The sequence below is a fragment of the Macrosteles quadrilineatus genome, unplaced genomic scaffold, assembly GCF_028750875.1.
Source record: "Macrosteles quadrilineatus isolate MER2022 unplaced genomic scaffold, UCM_ALF_1.0 Scaffold_1__1_contigs__length_201487025, whole genome shotgun sequence".
NCBI classification, from domain to species: Eukaryota; Metazoa; Arthropoda; class Insecta; order Hemiptera; family Cicadellidae; genus Macrosteles; species Macrosteles quadrilineatus.
The window spans coordinates 166,607,706-166,633,004 of NW_026542594.1; the positions used below are offsets into that span (position 1 = coordinate 166,607,706).

Sequence of the window (25,299 nt, forward strand, 5' to 3'; positions counted from 1 at the left end):
CATTTTATACATTATTATTCAATAAACTAATAAGCATTTCTATTTTAATTCCTGCTTGGCTTAATTTATGGATTTCATTAAACAATTATAAACTTAATACCTATTGTTATTTGCTGCAATAATGACTTTGGACTGAAAACTAGCTTGCTACTCAATTTATTTTAACTCCCATTTTTCTTAATATAAAAAAAAAACACTGTTAAAATTCTAACACAAATCCTACTAAAATCAACATTTAATTTGTTGCTAATATCGATAACACTGGAGATCGCGAACCGAATTCATCAGTGTTATTTTCTAATGATAAGAAATCAGCTTAAAACAATTTAACAAGGTAATGGTGTCCATCTTTATTAATCCATCAATATTGTAGAAGATACTGTACATCAATGTTGTAGGAAGGATGACAAATATCGATGTTCCAAGATCTGATCACGCGACGTCCCTCCCACGCTATAATCTCTGAAGTTTATTTTACGTTCTTTGTTAACCGTTGTCTACACGACTTCGCCCAACTTATCTTTATAGGTTTGAAAACCCCGTCATTGTTTAAGCTGCGTTTGCCGTTGCTTTTGTCTAGTAAAGTTATGTTTAAAGTCTGTAGTTATGTAAACACTGAAGTTTTGTCCTTTTTAATTTTCTTTGAGTATCAAGAGCCGAAATTTCTGTACCAAAAGTTTAAATGAAACCATCAAAGCGAACATGACAGAAAAACTAATAAAATCCCGACCTGATTTCTGGTGTTTATTCTGTGTCCTCCGTATACTGTATAGCTGCGTTCAATTGATTTTCATAGTTTTTCAAACCTGTTATCGTATCTTGTACCTGTACATAAACTATGTTTACCATTGATTCTAGAAAAGGTGTTTTTAGAGTCATGAGTTTTGACTTCTCATTTAGTTTGATGTGTTATGACGGTTTAAACAAATTATCGAGTTATTTAAGAAACTCTGGGTTTAACATTTTGCAAAATTTGAACACAAGTTCTTATTCCAGAATGTTATAGTTAGTAGGGAGTTCTGGGATAAGATTTGTATCTTTGCTGATCAAACCCATACTGTACATTATTGTGTGTAGGCCAACTAATATTTTAATCGCACTTTTCAAAGTTTTATTCAATTCATTTAATTTTTCCAAAAAAATTGGTTTAAAGAAACAATAAATTAATCAAAGAAAATTTCAAAACAATAAATACGAAATTTTTGAATTACAATCATTTTGAGGCTGCATTGGTGAACCAGAACATGCCTTGGGAACTAAACCACGAAAACGCGTAAAACTGTGACAAAACAGAAGGTGAAACTGAAAGAGAAATCAAGAAGAGATGAAGATGAAACTCAATAAGCAGAATATGAACTGGGGCGTCAAGACTAGACTGCTTGTAATGTTGACAAACGTTCTGGCTGTTAGAGCCAGCTGATGACGGGAAAATCAGCTGAGGAATCAGCTGTTTGGGACGACAACACCAGATGTTAACTGGAGCGGGACGACGCTCGAAGAAGTAAAACAATAAATGCTAGGCTTTTAGCAAGTGTTAGAGGAATTTAAACCATAAGTATTGTTAAATGCGTGGCCTATAGTTTCAGCTTTTCTGATAAAGAACTGTTCACCATTTCAGTCGGTCCTTGTTCTTAACTATTAGCAATAGAACGTGTCTACCAAAAATATACACAAAATAGTTACACAAACCAAAATGGCTTACCATAATCCAGTAGGCATTCTATTGGGTGAGTACCTATTCTATAAAAGTGTGAACTGAAACGAATAAGTTTTTCAACAACTTGTGTATGATGTTAATCAAGCGTATGAATTGAAATATTGAAACGCCATTTTTAAAATCTCCTCATATGAACATTCAAGGATATATTATGTAGAACAATAATTACTTCACGGTTCACATTCGTGAGAAAAATCCTTGTCCGCACAATACAAATCCTTGTATAGAAGCGTTTGTCACCCATAAAAATAATACTATTGAACGTGAGCCCATCAAGAATCAAGGCAAAATGAAAAATAGAAGAGGTGCGAAGCTACGTCCTTGTGGTAGTCCCGTCTTGTGAGTGGACATGATCCAAGGTCGTCCCACAATACGTGCAATCACTCGTGACAAAGGCGGGAGTGTAAAGTGAGGTAACATCAACAACTAGAGTGACCAACAGAACTGGACAATATGGTGTTGCGAGATTGGCGAGTACGTGCGGGACAATCCATAACAAGATGCGGGTGCGAATTTGACAACTTTTGTACACTCGCCAATCCTAGATCATGCACTAGACAACTTGTTAGTCAGTTTGAAAATGTTGACAACCTCAGTGGCTAATTTAGCGTTGGATTAGAAAAATTGATTACAGTTTATTAAGAAACGATTTTGGTCGCTCGGGATATTTCTGCTTGAAATTCTGTCTACCTAGCTGAAAAGGTGGCCCAGTTTGAGCTCGGGGTAATATATACTTTCTTTACCAAACCTTAAATTTAGGAAGGTATTCCAGTTCATTCCTACGGCGTAAGGTACAGCAGCATACACCAATGGAATTCAATTCCAAACTAGAGTGAAATATAAGAATATCATTATTGGGTCCAGAGATTACAATAGAAAACCGTACGGATGATAAACGTAAACAAATCACTTCAAAGGCCCAATAGGAAACATTTATTAATATATAATTGGAACTGTCAAAAAAACGTCCAAACAACGTTATAGTTTTGTATATATTTGGGATGGTGACGTAATTTGCTTATGATTACGACCCCAACAGTTTATTTCGTGATAGGGTATTTAGGAATTACTTTTCACAAGTATTTCTATTTGAATATATGGTCAGTTATACGCTTCGTTTACTGAAGTGGCATTTAGTGAACGAAAGAAGGATGGAATAGTAAATAGGTTCTAAGGCTTAAGCAAGAACACAACTAAATAAATATAGTTCTATTATATTTTTTAACGAACTGACCGTTGTGGAAGTTGTATGCAAAAACACAATACAGAATTTTAAACGAAGAACAACATTATGTTTTTTAACGTTATCAAAGGATGCCCTATTCATGGTCAGATCTGCTTCTGGAATGTTTGCGAGTTTGAATTTAGAGGAGTGAGACGAAATTGCATGAGAATGTGGGAGTTGACGAGTTCAAGTCCTCCTTAAGCAGAATTCACAGAAGATGTGGTTTGGCTAAACAGCAAAAAGAGTATATCATAATCTGCTTAACTTGGTGTCTGCTAGAGAGCGTACAACTTGATAGTGACATTTCCAGAAACTACTCAATCATTAGATGTTATTTTTCCCAAGGCCAGGCCATAAAATTTACTACTTCTTAGTCTATCAGGTAGAAGCCAAAATTCCGCGTACTTTTAGAAATGATAATTCTACATAGTGGGCAATACAATATTTCTACATAGTAAATATTTCTGTAAAAATCTTCTTAAGCTGTACTGATAAGAATAGCATTTGGTGTATATGTGCTTATGTGTAGGTGAATGATAAGAAAACTGTCAAAACTAATAATGTTATAAGGTCATTTATCCCTGCAGAATGCATCTGGCTTAGCATGCGAACAGTTCAAGACCGGCTAATGGCCTCTGAAAGGCACGACATAACTTTTATAATATCATCTGACTGTTATATGCTGCACGCACGCCTTAAGTTAATAGCTTCTTAATACCTGGAGAACCGCTATTACTGATAAGCAATTAATGCGAATAGTACTGATGGCAGTAAATGGAATACAACCGTGAACAACAGAGGTAATGCACCTATGGCGGTTATTGACCACTTTAATTCTTTCTAACATTTAGTGCTTTATTTATTTATTCATCTGTGCTGCAAGTAGCCAATCTACAGATAACTAGAATTACTAGATTGTTTACAAAAGAAAATACCCAAAAAAATAAATATCCAATAAATAAAATATCCAAGAAAATATCAAGAAAATATGAAAATAATATACAAACTGACATGATAATATATCGGGCCCAACATTACATGTACGAGAAAGCTAAAAATAAAAACTCTTCCTTATCAGTGCGAACTGTAACTGATAGTATATGAATATCGCAAAATAAAAGCCACACGACATCTAAAAAAAGGTGAATTGAAAAAACCCTGCAAAATTAGTATGGTAAAAAAACATTACTGTTCAAATAAATTGCTTGAGAAATTAATACTTGACTTCATAAAATCATCTAGGGAACTACACGGCAAACCGGATTTTTAAAAGAGTGCGCTATTTTCCATAGCAAGTCACAACACATAATGTGGGTTAGCGGGTCGGCCAAGTTACTAACTCGGAACGAAAACAGAAAACGTCATCGCACGGATTGTAAAGCCACATGAGGAAGTACTGGAGCTTGCGTGGCATGCATAAACATTGACGAGAGCGAGCACACGCGTGCGCATGTGCGTACGTTAACACATCACGTACGTTTGGCATTAAATCTCATCGACATTGTTGTACAACGGTTTAATGAGTGTTCAAGTTAACCTTAGTTTTATACTACTGCATTATACCTGTTGAACAATCATTCATATTCCGTTTGATTTAAATGTAATGTGTGAAATCTTCTCAAAAAAGTGTTGTTTATTCCTTATCTCCCATCAAATCGAACTTTGAAGAAACAACTTCATGTTGAGTTTTACCTGTGACTGAAGATACACTGCCAATAAGTATATTACAGTTTCGCCAAAAGCTTGGTTCTATCGACCAATCAAAAAAGTGCTATTAAAAATCAAGGTTTACTATTTTATGCAACAACTTCTTGGCCAATCCCAATGCGCAAATTATTCTATAACATCTTCTACGTTCCTGTAAACTATCCTGTGAGGGGGGAGAATGATGTAACTTTATTAGTAGATACTCTACGACATATTCATACAAATATGTTATCTTGGAGGAGAAATACTCTTTTTATGGTCCATAGTGGGATGTCTATTTGAAGTATTAAAAGTCAGTATTTTTATCAAACGACACAAGCATTATTCACAATGGTAGAACTGTCAGACAGGATCATCTCCATTCAATGCACCTCAGAGTAAAAGAGCATATTTAATTGAAATAAACAAATAAACTGTAATCTGTCATAGATTAATCATACACTATTAAAACATCGAAGTTAAGAATCTGTCTCCTAAGTGGTAAGTTGTAAAAGAAATGTTTTTAAACTATGTAAAAATGATGTTTGTATTGTGCAAACACATTAGGGTGTGTATTTTAGAGCAAAGACGAGTGTTAAACGGCTTTTTGGCTGTTTGAGATGAGTCAGTTCATTTTGCCAGGGCCATTCTATAAAATCAGAACAATCAAGAGCGCTTGGTACAGCTATGAGCTACCAATAAAAGTCTTACGTTCCTTGACCTGGTAACCTTCTTAGGCTAGCAATATACAATCAACTACCCTGCAATGTATAGATAAACTTGATGATACAAAACAGTAACAGGTCAGCCAGGAACGGTTTGTGTAATGTACACACTTTACTAGTCCAAGGATCGTTTACAAGACACGGTTACGCGCGCTGCTCATTCAGCCAGTAAGTATCAAGATGAAGCCTACGCATCCTCCACTTTCACTTCATTGAATATCATTCATGATGGCACTCCTTGGGTCTTATATCAGACGAGATTATCTACGTGAGTTTCCTTTGTCTGTGCTACTAGACATGATTAAACATCTCGTTTAGTAGCTGCATGTGTTTCGTGATCACGAGCACTATTAGTGGACATCCCACTGATTTGAACCAGCTGTTGTGCTACAGCCAGATTTGTACTCAAAGAGACTGCCATAGTTAAGTGACCTAACAGCCATTAAACATTGTTTAAACATATATTGAAATCTTTATGTTTATATAGGAACCCGTATTTTACAGAATGACATAGGCTACACTATTTTTAATTTGTAGCTCAATTGAACCAACTCGTTTTTTTATTTATTTTTACTAGTTACAACTTTATGGTAGGGATGGAATGCCTACTTCGACGAAGTGTATTGTAAATTGTAGCCAAAGGTATCCAAAGATGTAAATTGGATAATGTAACGTTGCTGCTATTGTTGTTGTTTATTGTAGTATCACATCTTGCCTTGATTTGTATTGTTATTTCTTTGTAATGTATCAATGTAATGGGTTTCCCGTTGGAATAAATAAATTCTTGCCGGATAGTTGTTTTTCATTTTGTATAAGACACAGAACAATTTGAGTGTTTTTCTGGAAAAATAATTCAGCAATTGACTGTGATAGTGAACAGAATTTCGTGTGATTATTATTATCGATTCATATACCAATTTGGTTCTGGGAATATTTCATAACCCATTGAAATAGTTCATACCCAACAACTAAGAACAGTTTAATATGCTTATGGAATAGGGAATGAGAATCACTAAGGTATGAATTTACAGAAGATTTACAAATTAATCCAGGATGTAGATTATTGTTATGGAAAAAAATATTTATGGAATAATGTGGCAATCTCACATATGCACCTGTCATTAAACGTCACAAACGCTAGTCACATTGGGCGTAGGCGCATATGTAATCATCAGTAAAGAACAATAGAGAGGCGAAGACAAAACCTCTGGAGACCCCGTGGCTCAGTTGATCAACCGCAATGATCAATCTCATTTGGGTCTCTTCCCCAGAGCTGTCTTGTTAAAGACAAGAGACTTTCCTAAATTAGTCCCACGATCTTCTAGAATAGTCTCATAATCTTGTAGAATGGCCTGATAATCTGGATATTTAAATCTGCGGAGAAGAATGCGAGTAATTGTACGGCGATGCACATCACGACCTGTCGTCAGAAGTCTTGTTAGAGGCTAACCTTGACGATGTCGGGATGGCCGGAGGCTAGTGATCATCACGAACTGATCATGAGACAGCTATTGATATTCCTCAACAGCTGGCAAAGTTCTGGTCATTAGATAGCCATAGGTATCCTTCAAAATTTTGCAAAGTTCGGGTCATGAGAAAGCTATTGATATATTTAGACAATTTGCACAGTTCTGGTCATGAGACAGCTATTGGTATCCTTAAACATTTTGCACAGTTCTGATCATGAGACAGCGATTGATATCTTTAGACAGTTTGCACAGTTCTGATCATGAGACAGCTATTGATATCTTTAGACAGTTTGCACATTTCTGATCATGAGACAACTATTGATATCTTAAGACATTTTGCACGGTTCTGATCATGAGACAGCTATTGATATCTTTAGACAGTTTGCACAGTTCTGATCATGAGACAGCTATTGATATATTTAGATACTTTGCACAGTTCTGATCATGAGACAGCTATTGATGTCTTTAGACACTTTGCACTGTTCTGGTCATGAGACAGCTATTGATATCTTTAGACAGTTTGCATGTTCTGGTAATTAGATAGCTATTGATATTATTCAACAGCTTGCAAATTTTGGTTGATTAGGTAGCTATCCTTCAGTAACTTGCCAGGTTCTGATCATGTGACAGCTACTGATATCCTTTAACAGCTTGGAAATTTCTGTTTATACCGTCATCATCATCCTTAATTTATCTTCATGTGAACCATGGTGAGTTTGAATCGTAAAGCAGTGATCTTGTAAGATCGATCTGTACCAAACAATTCCCTTCCAACTTTTAAGAGATGTCAAGAAGGCTGCTTAGTATGCGCCAAAGCACCCGCACTTAATCGCAATTATGTAGAGTTCGGACAGAAAGTAAGACTCTGGTAGAACGTTACCTCAAAGATTATACTTTTGCTTGTATGATTCTAAAACTTCTTGATGGCATACAGTACTCCAATTAAATCCATAATGAGGCCAGTGAACGTAATTGAACGATCTAAATGCTCATGGAAATAACATATTACTTGAAATTTAATGGAATACCTAAGTCTTTGATTTGCCTTGCCAAAGACGACTGAAAGCACGTACAAAGAACTGAGAGGAAATTACGGAGGGTAAATGTACTGAATGCGAAGGAAGGCGGGACTGTATGACAGCAAATGTGTGAAATACCGTGGAAAAGATTGGAAGCGTGTTGCATCTAGCAGCCAATTTCTTCTGGCTGAGACATCACGGCTGCGACCGTGAACTTCCTAACCACAGAATCAACTGTGAAATGATCAGTTTTGTATTCATAGTCACTAAACCACTACGACCCACCGAGTGTTTGGCTGTGGAATTTACAATTTCATATTAAAATGGAACCCTGAACGGTTCTTCCAGATTGCTGTTGGCCTCTACCTACCGTCAATCTTTGTGGTTTAACTTGTTGAAATGTCATAACATGTATTTATTTACGGGAGTAACAAAGTTTACTCAATGTACCGGTAAATAAATAACAGTAAAATCTTCAATACGTAGTCAGATAAGTAAAAATGGCACTTAGTATTCAGGAAGACCTTTTACGAGTGCTTCCTCAACTCATACAATGTATCTTCAGTCAAATGTATTGGCCTTCTCAAAAGTGTTTGGGGGAATTATAAACTCTGCTTGTTTTTTACTCAAAACTGACATATTTCTTTCTTCCCCGTTTGAGTATATAGTTAGATCTGATAGATATTTGCATATATATCAATATGTTTTCTTGGTAGCAGAGTGGTTATAGAGCTAACCTTTTAATCTGAATGTAGATGGTTCGATTCTACGAGAAATCTGTTTTTTCCCAGATGTCATTCATCATTGGGCTATTAATTAATTAATGGATTGGCTAACCAAACCCAGGATTGGACCATTACCTTACAAATCACAAAAAAATGCGAATCACGTAGGTAAATAAAAAAAATACTTAAACCGCAAAATTGAGCTTTTGTCCTTAGCTCAGGAAGAATTATCTTTCAAAAGAAAGTGTTATTTGATTTATTGGAAACCACAATAATTAAGTTTACGTATTTTTCGACAACATAGAAAAGTCAATTATTTGATCAATATAATTTAAATATTTTTCATGCAGACCACAATTTGTACAAATAAAAATGGAAAAATAAAGGCTTTCTAAAAAACAGTTGATCTGCAATTATGGTTTGAATTGCAATAGTAGTTGCGCACAACATACCCCGGCGCACCCAGAGCAAGATAGTATTGAGTTATCAACGGCCCACGACAAGAGTAGGCCTCAACACGCCTATCAGAGCTTGACCAAACACAGAGTAAGAACCCAGTATTGCGCAAGGTCGAGATTACTCTGTGTAAACGCATTCCCGCCACATCTGGAGCGGAACTGACGTTTACGGTGTCTTTGGTGGGATCAGAGGAAACATTTCAATCTGATATCAGAGAGTGAGTCAGAGTCGAGTTTCTTGGTAGAGTTATATAGTGAAGAAACAGATTGGAGATCCTTTTTGATATTTATGTGATTTGTAAAGAGACGCCAGATGCCATGTATGACGATATTGACTTTATGATATCTACATAGACTGGGGTTTTGCACCGACTTAACCTGTGTAGTTGCGTTATGTAGTTAAATTATAGTTAGCAAACACTATTCCTAATTTTTTGTTTCACAATGAGTTAAGAACTTCATCGGCTTAGCACACTGCTCTGGCTTAACTTTGTAAAGAAGATATATCCTTTTTCCGAATTTTTGTTGAGACAAATCAGCACTAATATGTCATTCTGAAAGTTATAATATAAATTACCTCTGACGGCTGGCTTCGTTATAGTTGTTCGAAATGTAATCTTTTATAGTAGTTGATATCACATAGATCAATAATTTCCATCAATAATAGGCTACTGTATGATCGTATTTGTAAAGTAATATAGAAAATCAAAAAAAGTTTTGGGGAGGAGATAAAATCCATATTTTGAGGAGTAATCATGAGTGAGTCTGGCGCTGGTGTGACGGGTTGTTGGCGGATTATACGAATTGTTCTAATTAGGACTAGTCTATTGGATTTAATCGTGTTTAAAGGCTTACGTTAATTGGATAAGATGATTTTATTTGATTTATTTATTTTAACCAATAGTTTTATTTATGTTTCACAGTCTAAGTGATATAGAGGACTTGCTTGTCTTAACTTTGACTCTCAAATAATATTTCATATCATTACAAACTCCATAGAAATGACCGCTTTGATTAAAACTTGTATATGTCACTATCGTTAATATTACAAAGCACTTGGTAAAATCATTTTCACGAATCTGTGGAAGACAATTTATGTATTTTTCTGTCCCAGTATGTAGAAAACTTGTATTGACGTGAAACTGGACAAACACATTCAAACATACTCAGAATTTAACAATGATGATGAACAGTCTACTCAATGGTTGTAAATAGGTGTTGAACACAATACTCAGTTCCCGACGGAGAAAGCTGCAACGATCTAGACGTGGGTTTATCTACATCACTGAGTCACACACACGTATGTGGCAGTGTCCATGAATGTCTATTAGAGCCTAGACACAGCCACACAGCACATCGTACGTTATGTGTCTTGGGTATGGATACAATAGCGTAGGCTCTTTCTTTTTCAACTCATATCCACACTCACAAGGAATACGGGGGACGATGAAACTGCCCCGATATTTTAGGTAAGTTTTAAATTATGAAACTGCCGCCGCTTATTACAAAGTATTAAGAAGGGTCGCCTCGCCATACCAGAAATGCTGAAATTGCCCCCGAGCACCCGGCCAGGTAGCCGCTACGGGTCTTGTGAAAAAGAGAATTATTGTTGTCCCTGCGTTCTGTCACTGTCAGTAACTGCATTCTTCTAATAACTACCACCAATATCAGGAATTAGAAGCTTATTTTAGATTAGGTTAGGTTAGGTTAGGTTAGGTACAGAAACAGTTAATTGTGACTTTGCAGGGAAAACAGTCGGTGGTTTTGGAAGACTGCAGTCACTGACAGGACACAGGGACAAAAATAATTCCCTTTTTCCCCAGTCCCGTAGCGACTACCTGGCCGCCGCTCGGGGCAATTTCAGATTTTCTAGTCTTGCGAGGCGACCCTTCCTGAGTTTAATGAGCGGGGAAGTTTCATAAAAGTACCCAAAATGTCGGGGCAGTTTCACTACGCGAATACGAGTACAGTTCACTTTTCTTATTCAAAAATGTTAAAAATACTTTCTAATTTGAAGAAATTTTCATGAAACCTTACCAGCATGATAAAACGTCAAACACAGATACACGAGTGTTTGTTTTGTGCACGATGTGAACATAGGTTTGCGTGCAGTCACAGTCACCAAGGTCGGTTCTTCAACTTGACGTGACGCACATGCAAGCTTTCATCATCTCCACCCTGAGGAAGACTCTGACACACACCACGCACTTACAAATTTGAATATTACACCTCAAGGTTCTTAACTCTTCTCGTTTGTAACTTTCTCTGTAACATCCAAACTAGAGGTCACGAAAGCGAGTTTAGAGGTCTAGCAAATTGTTTGATTTGTTTTACACACGGAATATGATGTAAGGGATTCCTGATTGTTAAATTTTCGTAAAGAGTCAACGTATTATCTTTAAAAGATGTTTTGACAGTTTAAGCATAGATTTAACATATTACTTAATTAAGTACACGTGAAGTTCTTACGTATGAAGTGATGACGTTTAAAATGTTTATGATAAGTCTATGAGATTTATCATAAACACTTTAAACGTCATCACCAGACTTCATATTTACAATGGGATGATAAGACTACTGCAGAATTCATTGGGTCAATTATTTTGAGAGGTCGTAAAATACGCAATATTATAGTTCGATGTTGAGACTCGGCTCCTGCGAATGAGCTTTGCTTGGCGGGGACCTAAATACTAGTGAAATAAATGAAAACGAGATTTAATCCAATACCATTGATGAGTTCATTTCCTAATAAAACGCAATAGTCAAACAATTCAATATGAAAGTGTTTATAAAATGTACAAGTTTGTAGCTGTAACCTTTACCAAGTGCCTTGTACGATGGTCTAGGACTGCCAGAACAATTTATTCACAGCCTCTGCTGCTACAGTGTCGACCGACTGTTTTGTTAACACACCACAATCCCTTGTCAACATATAAAACCCTTATCTGATGTGGCGTTTGTTAGACCTCTTCCGTCATGTGTGGCGCAGGCGTATATATATGTACGTGTGCGTGTGTGAGTCTACACCAAGGGCGGTCTGTTGCATTGACGTGACGGCTGCTGGAAGATCATGTGTAGTTGCATCACAAGACACATGTCAAGGAGAAAGACGCACGCTCACACTAATTTTGGAGATTTTAAACCCCAGGTCTAGATAACGTCAGTTGTAAACGCACATGGAAGAAGTCAGCTATTTGATGTTGGACTTGGAGTAGAATGGTGAGAATAACGTCAGGTTGGGAGCAAATCAGACAATTATATCATCTCAAGAGGTTTTGGATCTGGCTGAATCGGATTTAATTTGGATTTCATCAAGTGAAAAATGTAAGTTTGTTAAATCAGGATTGCCTCAGGATATTCCAAATTTCAAATAAAGTTTAGAGAAAGATAAGGTGAAAATCATTTTGATATCCAAGATGAATTGGATATTTTAAGGACAAATTGAGGTTTCGTTTGGAATAAGATCAAGATGCTTGCTGATGAAAGGTTGAGCTCGAATTTAATGAAAGAAAATAGCGAGGTTCAGAATGATAGGTACAGCATGTTCGTTTTAGATCTCCGCAGTATCAGATAACAAACATAGGTTTGTTTGAGTCAATAATAGCAATAATAGGTTGAGTGAGTAATAGTAGTCTATGTGGGGGAACATAAAGTTTAGATTACTTTTAGACAAAGGCAAGGTGTAAAGCACATTCAGATGAAGTCTTACATGTTTATATCCAAGTCGGATTGGCTTTTTGATGTGGTAAAATTTATGTAAGAATTATGAGGAGGCGGATTTATTGATCAGATCAAGATCGGCGATGGCTATCCAAATTTAGATTGTGAGTCCAGGTGCAAATCAATTCGAATTTGTTACATGATATATTTAAATTTTTTGTGATAAGTGTGGATTTTAATGCGTTTTGGACCACAAAGATCTTCTGAAGCGATGAGTAGCGAAATGCAAATTATCTGCAGAATATTTTCCCCGATCCTGTAACTCAAATCCACTAGTGTTCCACTGAAAGGATGAAATATTTGAATATGATAGCATTTGGTATTTCACAGGTCTGCTGTCTGCTTTAATGGTGGAATGTGGTCAAAATAGCGCTAATTTCTCTGAGAAAGAGCCGCAATTATCAGATTTCCACGTGAAGCTTCAACGCGCCGAGTTATGGTCCATTATTGGCTCTGATGACTTACTAGGCCATCGCCTTCTCTTCCTCCTCCTTCATCTCATTCTGTCTTCTGTTCCTCTTCGGATTCTCTCTTTCTGTTTTCGCGCAATGCTGTAGGTTTTACTATGATAGGATCAATGGTTTTCGAAACAAAAGCAAAGACACTAAGAAGTCCTTAGAAATGTTTGGCGCTTAAACATCAAACATTGTCTTTTAATAATATTTAAGCTCGTTTACTCATCTAAGCATTATCTAATTGTTTGAATATCTTCCCATTTTCATAACTCATTTTTGTATATGTGTACAATAGCTGTTTCAATACGTGGTGTTTGATAACAGTTACATTTTTTACAGGATTTTTATGGGTTTTCATCTTTGACTCATTTTTCTAAAAAGTCAACAAAAAGTTAATTGGAGAACTAAAGAAAATCCTCTTTCAATTAAATGAACAATGGAATCCGAATAATTGCAGAGGACAACTTTCAATTTCAAGAAAGTGGAGACAGGAACTTTTAAAACGTGAATTGATTTAAGGGGCTAGGCTAAGTTATTGAAAACTTTATCCAAGTAAAACTTCAACTATTAAAGGCCCAATAGCAACAATAGCAGGGCTGAGAAACATATATACTCCACATGCATTTAGACATTTGTCTATCGTAGTTTTGAAAAAGTCTCCTTAGGGAAGAAATTTTGTTTTTACTATAACTTAGGATTGAACACTGCTGTTTTTATATCTTGCAAATCGTCTCCCAGGAAAACCCTTCACACAGTTATATTGCCAGTTAACACGATGTTAAGTCAACACTTAACATGAAGTTAACATGAGGTTGTTGAATCTGTTAATAGCTCTTATCTAATATGTGGGGGGACTTCTTGTGGCAGTGAAGTAACTTACTTCAAGAACGTGATGAAGTATAGTTTATTCTTGTTACCTTTTGCTTGTTTAATCCTTTTTTCGTAGAACTTAAATTATTGTTGTTTAAATTGAAGTATTTTTCTGCTCTTTTCCTAATATTTATATTACTGTTTGCATCCGATAGATAAAGGCTACTTTAAAATTACTTTCTCTACTGTTTGCTTGCAAATCTTACTTGCTGTCTGCATCTTAGAAATTACTATATAGTTTTGTAAAAAAATATGGTGGTTACCGTTGAGAATGAATAAAAAATCAATAATTAACGTTCTTTAAACATTACGCAAAGTTGAAAAATTAATTTGAGTGATAGTTATCTAATTTTGTGTAAACAAAATCCATATCAAACGACCCACCTTATCTTTTATTGTATGAATTATTGAAACTATCGGAAAAATATTCAGAATTTTTTTAAAAATTACTGTCTTTAAACACTGTTGATAAATAATAGTTGAGGTTTAAACCCGAGCTTAAATTACAAAGACTGAAGATAAATACTTAAACGACCAAACTCAAAATCAATGCTCTCCAACTTAAAATTGATAAAATAAATAGATGAATCAATCAAATTAATAAATTGTTACAAAAATAAATTAGCTGTTTAAACATTATTCAATCAAATTTGTTCCAAGCCGATCTTTTAGGACAATATCTTATCTTTCATTTTTCCTTTATCCGTACCTAATCTTATTTCTAAAGATTTGAAAGTTCTTAATCCCTCTTAATTTATTTTATGTCATATAATTTTTTAAATTTTTTTTACCCATATTTTTTTATTGGTTATAATTTTTAACCTATTCAAACCTATATTACTTTATACTTAAGACAGTATAACAACAATTAATGATTTGTATGATTGAAATAATATTAGTAACTATATAAAATTATATCTAATCAATACGATTTCTAAAAATGTTATTCTCACCATAAAGATAATCCTATCTTCAACCAAAACTGGTGGTAATCCTTTTCACAGTTTAACTTGTAATCCACACCACTGAAACAAATTTTTAAAAACGTCAATAAATAAACGAACGCGTGTTTTTACGAATCCACAAGCGCTACTTCGCACATCCACGCGGTCTGAGAGCTGAATCACAACTGAGACTGAAACTGAATCTGGCCTGAAGAGGACGCTGGGGTCAGTGGGGAAATTATGGTGCGGCAACGCCAGGCGTACGATAATTGTCGTGTTTGTACGATATTTTTGTTTTATTACAGAGAATAGGCTCAAAAGAAAAGTGATTGTTTTTTGTGTTCCAATACATTTTTCAATATTTATTTTAATTTGACAGCTTGGACTCTATTTAAAAAATATATCAGTATGTTTTCAACCGTCGTAGATGAGATTTTTGTTTTGTTTTGTAAAAGTGACTAAATGTATTTGATAAAAACAGGTATATATTCCTACTAGAATTACACTCCTAGTCACAAATAATTTCTTGCACTTGTATAATTGCAAACTCTTAACGATTGTCTAACTTTATTATTTAAATCAAATAAATGGTCCAAACCTCAATTTTGTTATTACCGCATATATTACCACATGTTAAAAGAATTATTAATCCAGATCGCCTAATGAGCATGTAAAGAAAAATACACATTGCAACTGGATAGTATTTTTACCAATGTCAAGTATGTAAATATTTGTATCAGTAAAATACCATTAATATTACAACAATATAAATAATTTTTAGCACTATATCTACTGTATTGTATATCACAGTAGTTTCGTTTCATTATGCATATCTGTCTCAGATGAATATTTTATACACACTACAGTATCTGCTTTCGTCTAAATAACTATTCAGTTAATTTCTTCTGGTTGTACTGTTGACTATACACAAGATATTGCCCTGCAATTGCATGTCATTTGCATGGTTTTCTGTTGCAATTAAAAATATGATTGCTGAGTTTAAACATATTGATTTTCGCTCTTGACATATGCCTTGGCTCTTACAGGCTTCAGTGCTTCAGTTCAACCACGCGTTGAGGTCTCTTTAGGTACTCTTTCCATCGCATTACGGACGTAAGGAGTGGACAGAATAGAAAAAAACATCATAGTGTAGTTTGTAATGGCTTTTAACTATTTTATAATGCAGTGATAGTGTGTACCCATTTGTTCGGAGCCCACCTAATATGTAGGTCCATTATACATATAACGGTAAATATATGTATAGAATAACGGTAAAGTATAGAAAAATTACATATTATTCGTGTGAGAAGAATGTTTTCCGAAATGTATCCATCACAAGTGATACTAATAATAATAATAGTTTGGATATTATTACCCACAAGGCTGAGTGAGTGTTGAAGTTGACTTCGAGTTTAGAAAATGTACTAATTTTAAACTGCGAAAACGAAACCAATTAAAATTTTACACAATAGAACTGTCTGGTCTGGGATGGCTCCAAATCCATTAGGGAGGGTCTCAACTTGGGGGTTCCCTTCCTTAGATGTCTGATAGATATACAACCTTTCTAGTTTTAGCTCAAGGTTTGCAAAGAAATGTCAAAACTATTTAGGGTGTCTAAGGAATTTTGAGGTGTCAGTTAAAAAAAATAATAAATCAAGTAAACCTAAAGGCAATACCCACAATTATACACACAATTAACTTATTTAATTAACTAAAAAAATAATTAACTTTAAATAATTATTTAATTATTTAAGTAGTCATTCTTTGACGATAAGTATTGACAATTATTTACGGAAATTTTTGATCATATATAAACTACCAAATTGAAAAAAATCAGCACAAATTATTCTATAATATTTCAATACGATTGTAAATTTTTTTAAAGTTTGTCTCTTTAGGGCATATGTTAATCCTCGGCTTCCTATTTAAATGTATTGAAAATAGTTATTTTAAAATACTTTATTTAATAGTTTACACACTTCTATACACAGATTTAAGTAAAGAGGGTTGTTTGGTGTTGCTATATTTTCAATACAGTAGTTGGAAACTGTAAATGAAAGTTGCAATAAGTTTAAATCAATGGGGAAATTTGAACCATCGCGAGTTTTACGACTGACTCTAGATATTTAGACTGTCACTAGAGCATATCATACGTTTTTTAAACACTTACAAAATGTATACCTCGAAACTTAGGACGTCCACAGACATAGGGAACTGGGCATGAATATATCTACGTAAAATACTGGTACATGATTTACAGGATTATACCTTTATGTAGAGCTTCAGCCTAATTTAACGTATAGTAAAACTTTAACGTTTGTTCCGTTATTGCGATTACCCTAAAGAAACAGAAACAGACAAAAACCAACTCTATTTTACAACATGGATAAAACGTAACATGTTTGTCATTGACACCCCTTTGTTTGGATGACTCGGTCAAATGAAGTAGAGTGAAAACACAGTCATCTTGTACAATGGGAATAGTTCTACGCCTCAAGTGGATGCGTTTTACGGGAGTTGAAGAAGAAATCGGCCACTGAAGCGTGTGACCGCAGGGAAGACCGACAGAATTATGGTGCAAACCGTATAAACCGTGGTAACAAAAATGTAAATAATGTTGGGTTACGTGTAAACACTATCGTATATCAGAGAATGTATGCACTAATTTATTGATTCATTTTAACGGTGTTATATAAAAATAGGAAATCGGCGTGAAGTAAAGTAGGGAAGATTATACTAAATTTCTCTTGTTATGACCAATGATTTTCACCTTGTACTGAAAATAATTAAATAATTGTAATAAATTTATCATTTGATGAATCCACTTAATTGATCCGACTGATTTACTATTTATTGCATGCCTGCTCTCCTTTGCTGAGATACATAAGCTTTTTCGTTTTCAAGACGAATTGTCCAACAACTCCTAAACATCTGTCCATGCTGCTATCACATAAATGATTGCGGGATTTGAACCCGGAGCTTTAGTACAGAATTCCCACGCTCTGATCACTAGATGAGCCGCACACTTAACAATCCATAAAACTCTGCAATTAAGGCACCTTCTGTAAACTCCACTATCAATTACTTATAAGTACTATAATTACTTAAGTATGTTAAACACACTACAATCCTAAAACTCGACTTATTCAAATGTTGTTTTCTGTTTTGGCATTTTAAATATTCAGGTAATCTACATTGGAATTCGATAATCAGAAGATGATCTCCTCCCACGATCGGAGAGCAATCTCGGGATCAATGACCCTATTTAATTAATCTGGAGTCCTTTAGAATTCGCTCCCATTGTTGACGACTATTGTCCGCGAGAACCAAAAAGCAGAATCGGCCAACACCTTAGGTTATGGTTGACTCTGCTAGTGAATCAATATTTATATGAGGCTCAATATACGACATGTGTTAAGTAGCAGGTTCGCATATCAAAACCTAGTTTCCGTCTGACTTATTTTAAGTTCAGCCCGAAGAAATAAATAAGGTAGTCGTTATATATGATCATATAACATAACATCCTATAGTGGAAGTCGACTGATTCATCATTAGCATGCATTTTTTCACATTCCAGTCTATTGTTTTATGGAGAGCTTATGCTATGTAAAATAACCCAAAATCAAGATTCTCTTGATTTCAAAGTCTAGTTCATTTCCTATAATCAGTACACTTTTAAATTTTCAAAGAATCCCGTAATTTCTTACCTTTTGCTTCATTAAAGCAAGCAGACCAATGTCTTCTTGTAATCTTCAATTGATCCATCAGATATAATGTTCATGTTTATGATTTATAATCAAATATAATCAAATACAATATAATAAATATAATCAAAAGATTAACAAAGATAACCCTTCTTTTAATTTTAGAAAGTTTTTTTGAAAACCCAAGCAGAATGGCGATTGGCTTTTTGTTTGTTTAGCAAGTTTAACTGTCTTTAATAGTCCTGGGTATAATTTTGTAAAACTACTCAAAATATTAAAAAAAAGTCAACCATTAGTTTCATATTGGAAACTTTTGAAAAACTATGCAGAATGGCGATTGGCCTGTAGTTTGTTCAGCAAGTTTTACTACCTTTCCTAGTAGAGGTTTCATGTGCGCTGTTAACACGTCTGAGGCCGTGCTTGTCTGTCGGTCATATGGAAATATATGTATTTCACCCCTCCCTTCCCCTCCCCTTAGAGCGACGACCTCTAGACACAACAAAACTACGACTGCCTATTGTCAGAGTTCTCGGACCCTACGTTAAAATTATTCACGCTGTTGTATTAGAAAGATGTATTCTTCACGAGTTGTGACAGAAATTAATTATTTGAAACGTAAAATAGTGTTGTGAATCATACTTAAAATTTGATGTTAATTGAAAACATATATATTAAATTCTGAGCTAATTATATTGTGTGGATTTGTCTGCATGCAATATATGACGAAACGGATCAATACTAGGTGGGTTTGTATGGTATTTGGAAATTTCAGGTAAAGATTTGTTGTTCTTTTTGAAAAATGTATTATTATAACATCCTGTAAATTTTGAACAAAATTAGTGACATGAATATTGTCCAGTGTTGCAATAGGTCGTATCATAGACTAAGGAAATTAAAAGACTTTTAATTTCCTTAGTCTATGGTCGTATGCTTGCTCATCATGATCCATTTGAAAACTAAAATGTTAAAAGTGTTCAACATTGCTCTAATCGACCAAATTATCTTTATATGAACATTGAACTTCTTGATTTTTTAAAGCATTACGCTATTAGTCTATTGCAATATTGGTTATAATAATATATTATGTGAACTGTAGTAAATTAATTGATAAAATGTGTAACCTTTACATAATTGTAAACAGACGTTGAAACTATCGTTATCAGCACGGCATAACTTTCGAATGGAAAGTGTTCGAAAGTTGTATATGATAGCTCAACAATCGATTTTTATAAATGATCAGCTGATTGGTTTGACATCCCGATGTGACGCACCATAGACGCACGCATCAAGGAAGGGATCTGCAAGAAACGAGATTGAGTCGTTAGTATCTATTTATCTCTCTATCTTTCTACCTCTTTTCTATGATATTAACAAGTACAGACTTGAATTTTATGCCCATTTGTAGTACTGACATTGGTTACTATCCTAGTCCAGCTGAAGAACAGACTAAACAATTTTCTTTCCACAAAACATTGAACACTAATTGAAGATTATCCTTTTGACTTTGGCTCTTCTTTAGCTTGTGTATCGTGATGGGGTATTTTAGAACGATTTAATATGGTTTTATTAGTACAGTCATTACACATTATGATTGGATCGGAGTTGTTACAGTGATTGCTAACTAAATTTAAGGCTGCCGAACGTGAAATATCTGTTCTCTGTCCGTTCACTTTTTGGTTTAAAAATGGGTTTGGGGATATTGATTATACTCTTTTTATTTAATGATCAAAGAAGAGCTTAGTGTTCTCCCATATTTAGGATAAAATATGTCTTAGTTAAACTATCATATGCAACCATACATTACAAGAAATATTCTTTTATCCTATTCGTCAACAACCGTGCTTGAATGTAAATTTGATTTTTAACATTGACATTACTGTATCCATAGTCATAGGTTATAATTAACACTTTTAGTTGCACCTTTGCTTTTCAGTGTATTTGGATTTTTTACCCAGCCTTATGTAGGTTTGAAACTAACTGAAATTAATTTCGAATAACGACCATCTTTAATGTATGGATTAAGTCTTGGATTTGTAAATACTTTTTTTTATTAAACATAGTTTGTTTCGTACATTTTTGTTACTTATGTTTCGTATTATTAAATGTCGTACAGTAACAGTAAACAACTTGCAAAGCTGTTACACTGATAATACTGATGTCGTAAACAATATACGATTTTGAAAATTAGTATCCATGGAAACATTGGAATTTAAAGCATGTAAGGAAGGTCACCAGGTAACAGTTGAAAACCCATGTAATGAAAAGTCTTATTAAATGATCGATTCGCAATGTTTCCTAACCTAACGGTAAAAACGTATTGACTCCTAACCCTGAGGCAGATCCCACGGTGTCGAATACCTCAGTCGTGATCGTGAGGGTTCAGTAGCCAAAACGACCAGAGGGGATTCCAAAAGATCGTCACGTGACTGAGGAGTATCCGGGAGGTTGAACCTGTGAGGATACAGATGTGAAGAGTCTGTGGTGTTGAACCTCACCCAATACGTGACAGGCGTGTAAATTGACCAGGGTGATAATGGGTTAAGGCAACGGTAATAGCTGGGCTTCTAGTTATTACCATAGCAACTGAATACAGAGGAGTATCTGGGGCGAGAACTCACACATTAGTGAGGAGTATCTGTGGTGGTAAACCTCTTCAGCATCTACACTAAAGGTGTATTAGGGTGATCTTAATGTCTGCTTTCAGGCATTCCTTACTATTTAATTATGAAGAGATCAGGAGGAGTATCTGAAAGACAGAACTAATGTAAATCTTGTTTGAGGAGCATTTGACAGTGGACCTTTCACATACAAGCGTTCAATATAATCAGGGATGTGTAATAAGCCATATTTTTACTGAAGAATCTAAGTATGATTATCATGAAGGTAATGAAGGATTACTTACACACATGATGTTATCGATCTGGGAAAGTAAAGCTCTGTTTACCCGTGACTGGGACATTTTTTTGTCCTTCCATTCTTTACGCTTGTATACAGTATACTGTATAGAAGGAGGAACTTTAAAGAGAGAAGAGACTTTAACGCGTTGTATTACTGAAGCTGGTCCAAGCTGGAATTTAACATCCTCCCAATTCAGCTTTAAAATTACTATCGTAAGTCCAAATAAGGGAAATGCAATACTGAGAGATATTTTGTGTAGACTTAACAGTCTTAGCTTATAGTTATTATTGTTCTATAAGTTGTTCTTTGAGAGTCTTAAAAGTCATCTTAAGGATGGTAGTGATCCTAAACATCATATTGCTAGTGGTGTTTAGTACACATATGCGTTAATTATTTTATATTATAGTACAGCTTCACATGGAGGGATTTCTCCAATATGTCAGAAATTATTTCGACTTAGAGATCTGACCTTTTTGTGTGAGGATAGGGGTACCTAAGGCTAATTCTACCATTAATTTTATAGCTACTACATTTTTAATAGGCTCTGAATTACAAGGTCAGGGCATTTGAAGGGGATAGGTGGGATTTGAACTTGTGTTTTCAGGATATAATTCCGGCGTTCTACCCTGTGGATCATATGCACTTCTAACCCTTCCCGTGGTTAAGAATCATGTGTGGTACACAATCAAACACTTAGCTTTCCTATATGTTATCACTAGGTTCTTGACAAGGCTAAAATAATAATTTTCACACGGCTAGTATACATGTAGAAAACCGAGGGCAGAGAGGTCATGTGTGATTGTAAGTTTCCCGCCATAATTTCCCACCATAACTGTCGCTCTCGCCACATTAACCTAAAAGGGCGAGGATGCGGCAAAGCGAAGTGTGCAAAAACTTTACATAGCTTCAAGCGTTGTTTGTCAGGTATGTTTAGAGTATGACATGTATGTCAGTGTGATTCTAGGATTTCTGACGTTTTATAGTTCAACTGCTATATTGTTTAAATGAAAACCAAATTGTTTTATACTCCGTACACTTGTAACTTTGACTTTTGTATTCAACAACTGAAATGAAAGAGGACCTGTATACTGCTACGTTATTCTCAGTAAAATAGTACACTGAAATAGAAACTTATTTGAAAACTACTGTTGACGTTGGAACTTTTGAAAGTAAATAAATTTATATGCTGATTTTACAAATATCCTTCATAATTCCAACGTTTCTCCTGTTTTAGAGGGAAATATTTTGGGTAAAAAAAATATATTTTAGATAAGCATTTATTCTAAATTTATCTGAGAAATAGCATAATTAAAATTGCTTGGTGATTTCTGTATCAGATTTTACATCAATAGAACCCTGATGTGTTAAAAATAGACCAAAATGTATGTAGTTCACACGAACAGTTCAATATTATATATAGCATAATATACGTATGATAAACCTAACGAATATTTTATAAATCTAATTATTATGTATTCAATATTAAATGTAAAAATCCATGGTAATGTCATACCAAAATTTATATCCGATTCTCAGATTATTAATTAACACAATTTTTAGTATAATTTATGTTTCGTGTTAGTTTCCTGCAGCGAAAAAAATTGTAGATATAATCAATTTGTCGTAATAGGGGTGTTATTTTTTAACTCATACACTAATGTTCTTTTCCTTATGAACCACGACTAGAACCTATGTAAACCTGTCTTTTCACTTTCAATAAACATCGTTGGATGGGAGAAGTTGTAAGAGTCAAGTTATTGGAACAGTGCGTGGCAAGATGTTGGAACAACCCCATAAATACAACGGGAAAGCGCGTGGGTTTAGAACCGGAAATGGGAACTTATGGGAGTCAACTACACGGTTTGGTTTTGTTCGGAGAAAGTGTTCATTATCGGGTGGGAAATTTTGGACATGAAACGAACTATTTTGGTATGCAACATATATGTTTTTAGTTGAAAGTGAATCTCTATTGCTTTAAATATATTTTGTTTATTGAAAGTTTAAAAAATCTTACAAAGGTAATATAAAAAAAAATACCTGGATACAATAAGACTAACGAAAGTAATTAATGAAACATAACACTTTGACATTTTCAAGATCATAAAAACATAGGAACGTTAATAAATATAGTTTCTTGTAAGAGCACAAGCTTAACAAATAATGCATACAAACAAGTTTAAAATCCGGTTCGAAGGACCATAAAGTGAACGAGAGCGAGAGCGCGCCACCGCGGGAACAAGCGCTAACAATCGATCATAAACTTAATATATGGAATGTATAAGTCAGATTCCTAGGAGACCAGATGATGTTCTGTAGCCAAGGTCGATGATCTTGATCGCGAAGTTCTTGAAAATATCTGGCCAGTTGGCGGTTTTGGTTTAGGAAGGGGGATTAAATTGATAATGGGTAGAACCTTAATAATCTTGCCATAAACGTAACTGACTAAGTAAATAGTTTTATTGACATTTAATATTTATTTGCAGTGAGTTTTAAGTTAAAATGAAAATTAGTCGTTGTAACTTTGTGTTTAGACTCTTCTAAATCTATCTATTTTACTTATTTAATACGCAAGCAGGATTTTTGTGACAATTACTCCTCCGAAACTACTAAACCGATTGACATGTTTTTGGTGTCATTGGAAAGAGCGTAACGTGAAGTTGTGCAGGAAACTTTCTTTTTAGGTAAATAATTAGAGAGTGAGGCTCTGGGGCCCTTTAAAGTTTCGTATTTCTCCATAAGATTAACATGGGAAACAAACATTGTTTTGAAACTCCAGCTGTTGTCAGAAATTAAATATTACATTTGCTTTGACATTTAAATGTAAACAATCAGAACTGTCAAATGCCTGAAGAAGAACACATGTTGTTAATTGTAAACAGTCAATGTGTAAATTATCCATGTTGTATTAAAAATGTGTATAGTTTTGGATGTTGGTTTGTGTTTAATGATATAAGTTATTAATTATTGAACTTTTATTTTAAGGATTTGGCATTTGAGTATGCCTATGATAAATAACTCCATTTCAGAGTTCTGCCAGTTTTTGCCTTTTGGTTAAATATTGAATTGGCTAAATTAGGTACGGTACATTATTAAAGCTGACAGCCTTTTTACTTTGACTTAAATTGTAAGCTTACCTTTTCCCGTCCATGGACAGTTTGATAGTTAAACATTAACCCTTTAAACTGAAATAGGACTGTTATGTAAATTGTGAGTATTTTTATCAGTGAATAATCTTTTAGTTGAAAAATCATCGGAAATTATGACTGTTATTAGTTTTTAAACAAGTCATTTGTTTATTTTTAACCCCTCAACTCATGTACTTATTTGAAATTGCTCGATTTCGAGCAACATGTACACTTAGTGTATCTAAATCGTTCTAACGAAGAAATTTTTGATCAAATCTGTTTATCCTTTTAAGCCAAGATTTAAAAACTGTATTTATTACAAAAATCGTACAATGATTCTTTCAATTATGGTGAAGAAAATAACTTTTTTGGCATTTTTTTCAAACTAGCGATTACAAATGTGGCATTTATGTTTGTCCCATGGAATTTTGATTTTGTTATTACTCCCTTGAAAACTACCGCAGTCATAAACTAGAATCTATGTGTATTTATAGCATTTCTTGGACTGAAATATTAAAATTTTAAGTTGCTGTATTATGAACGGTTCTCGGCGTTAACT

At 34.5% G+C, this 25,299-nt stretch overlaps 1 protein-coding gene across 3 annotated transcripts in view; it reads right to left on the minus strand.

The window, feature by feature from the left end:
• Positions 1–15,187, minus strand: part of LOC128989188 (metabotropic glutamate receptor 4) — a 45,240-nt gene extending 30,053 nt beyond the window's left edge. For all 3 annotated transcript variants that reach the window (XM_054411070.1, XM_054411061.1, XM_054411065.1), the window contains exon 1: positions 15,023–15,187. The gene's annotated coding sequence lies outside the window, so the exon portion shown is untranslated. The remainder of the gene's footprint in view (positions 1–15,022) is intronic.
• Positions 15,188–25,299: the final 10,112 nt, after the last annotated feature.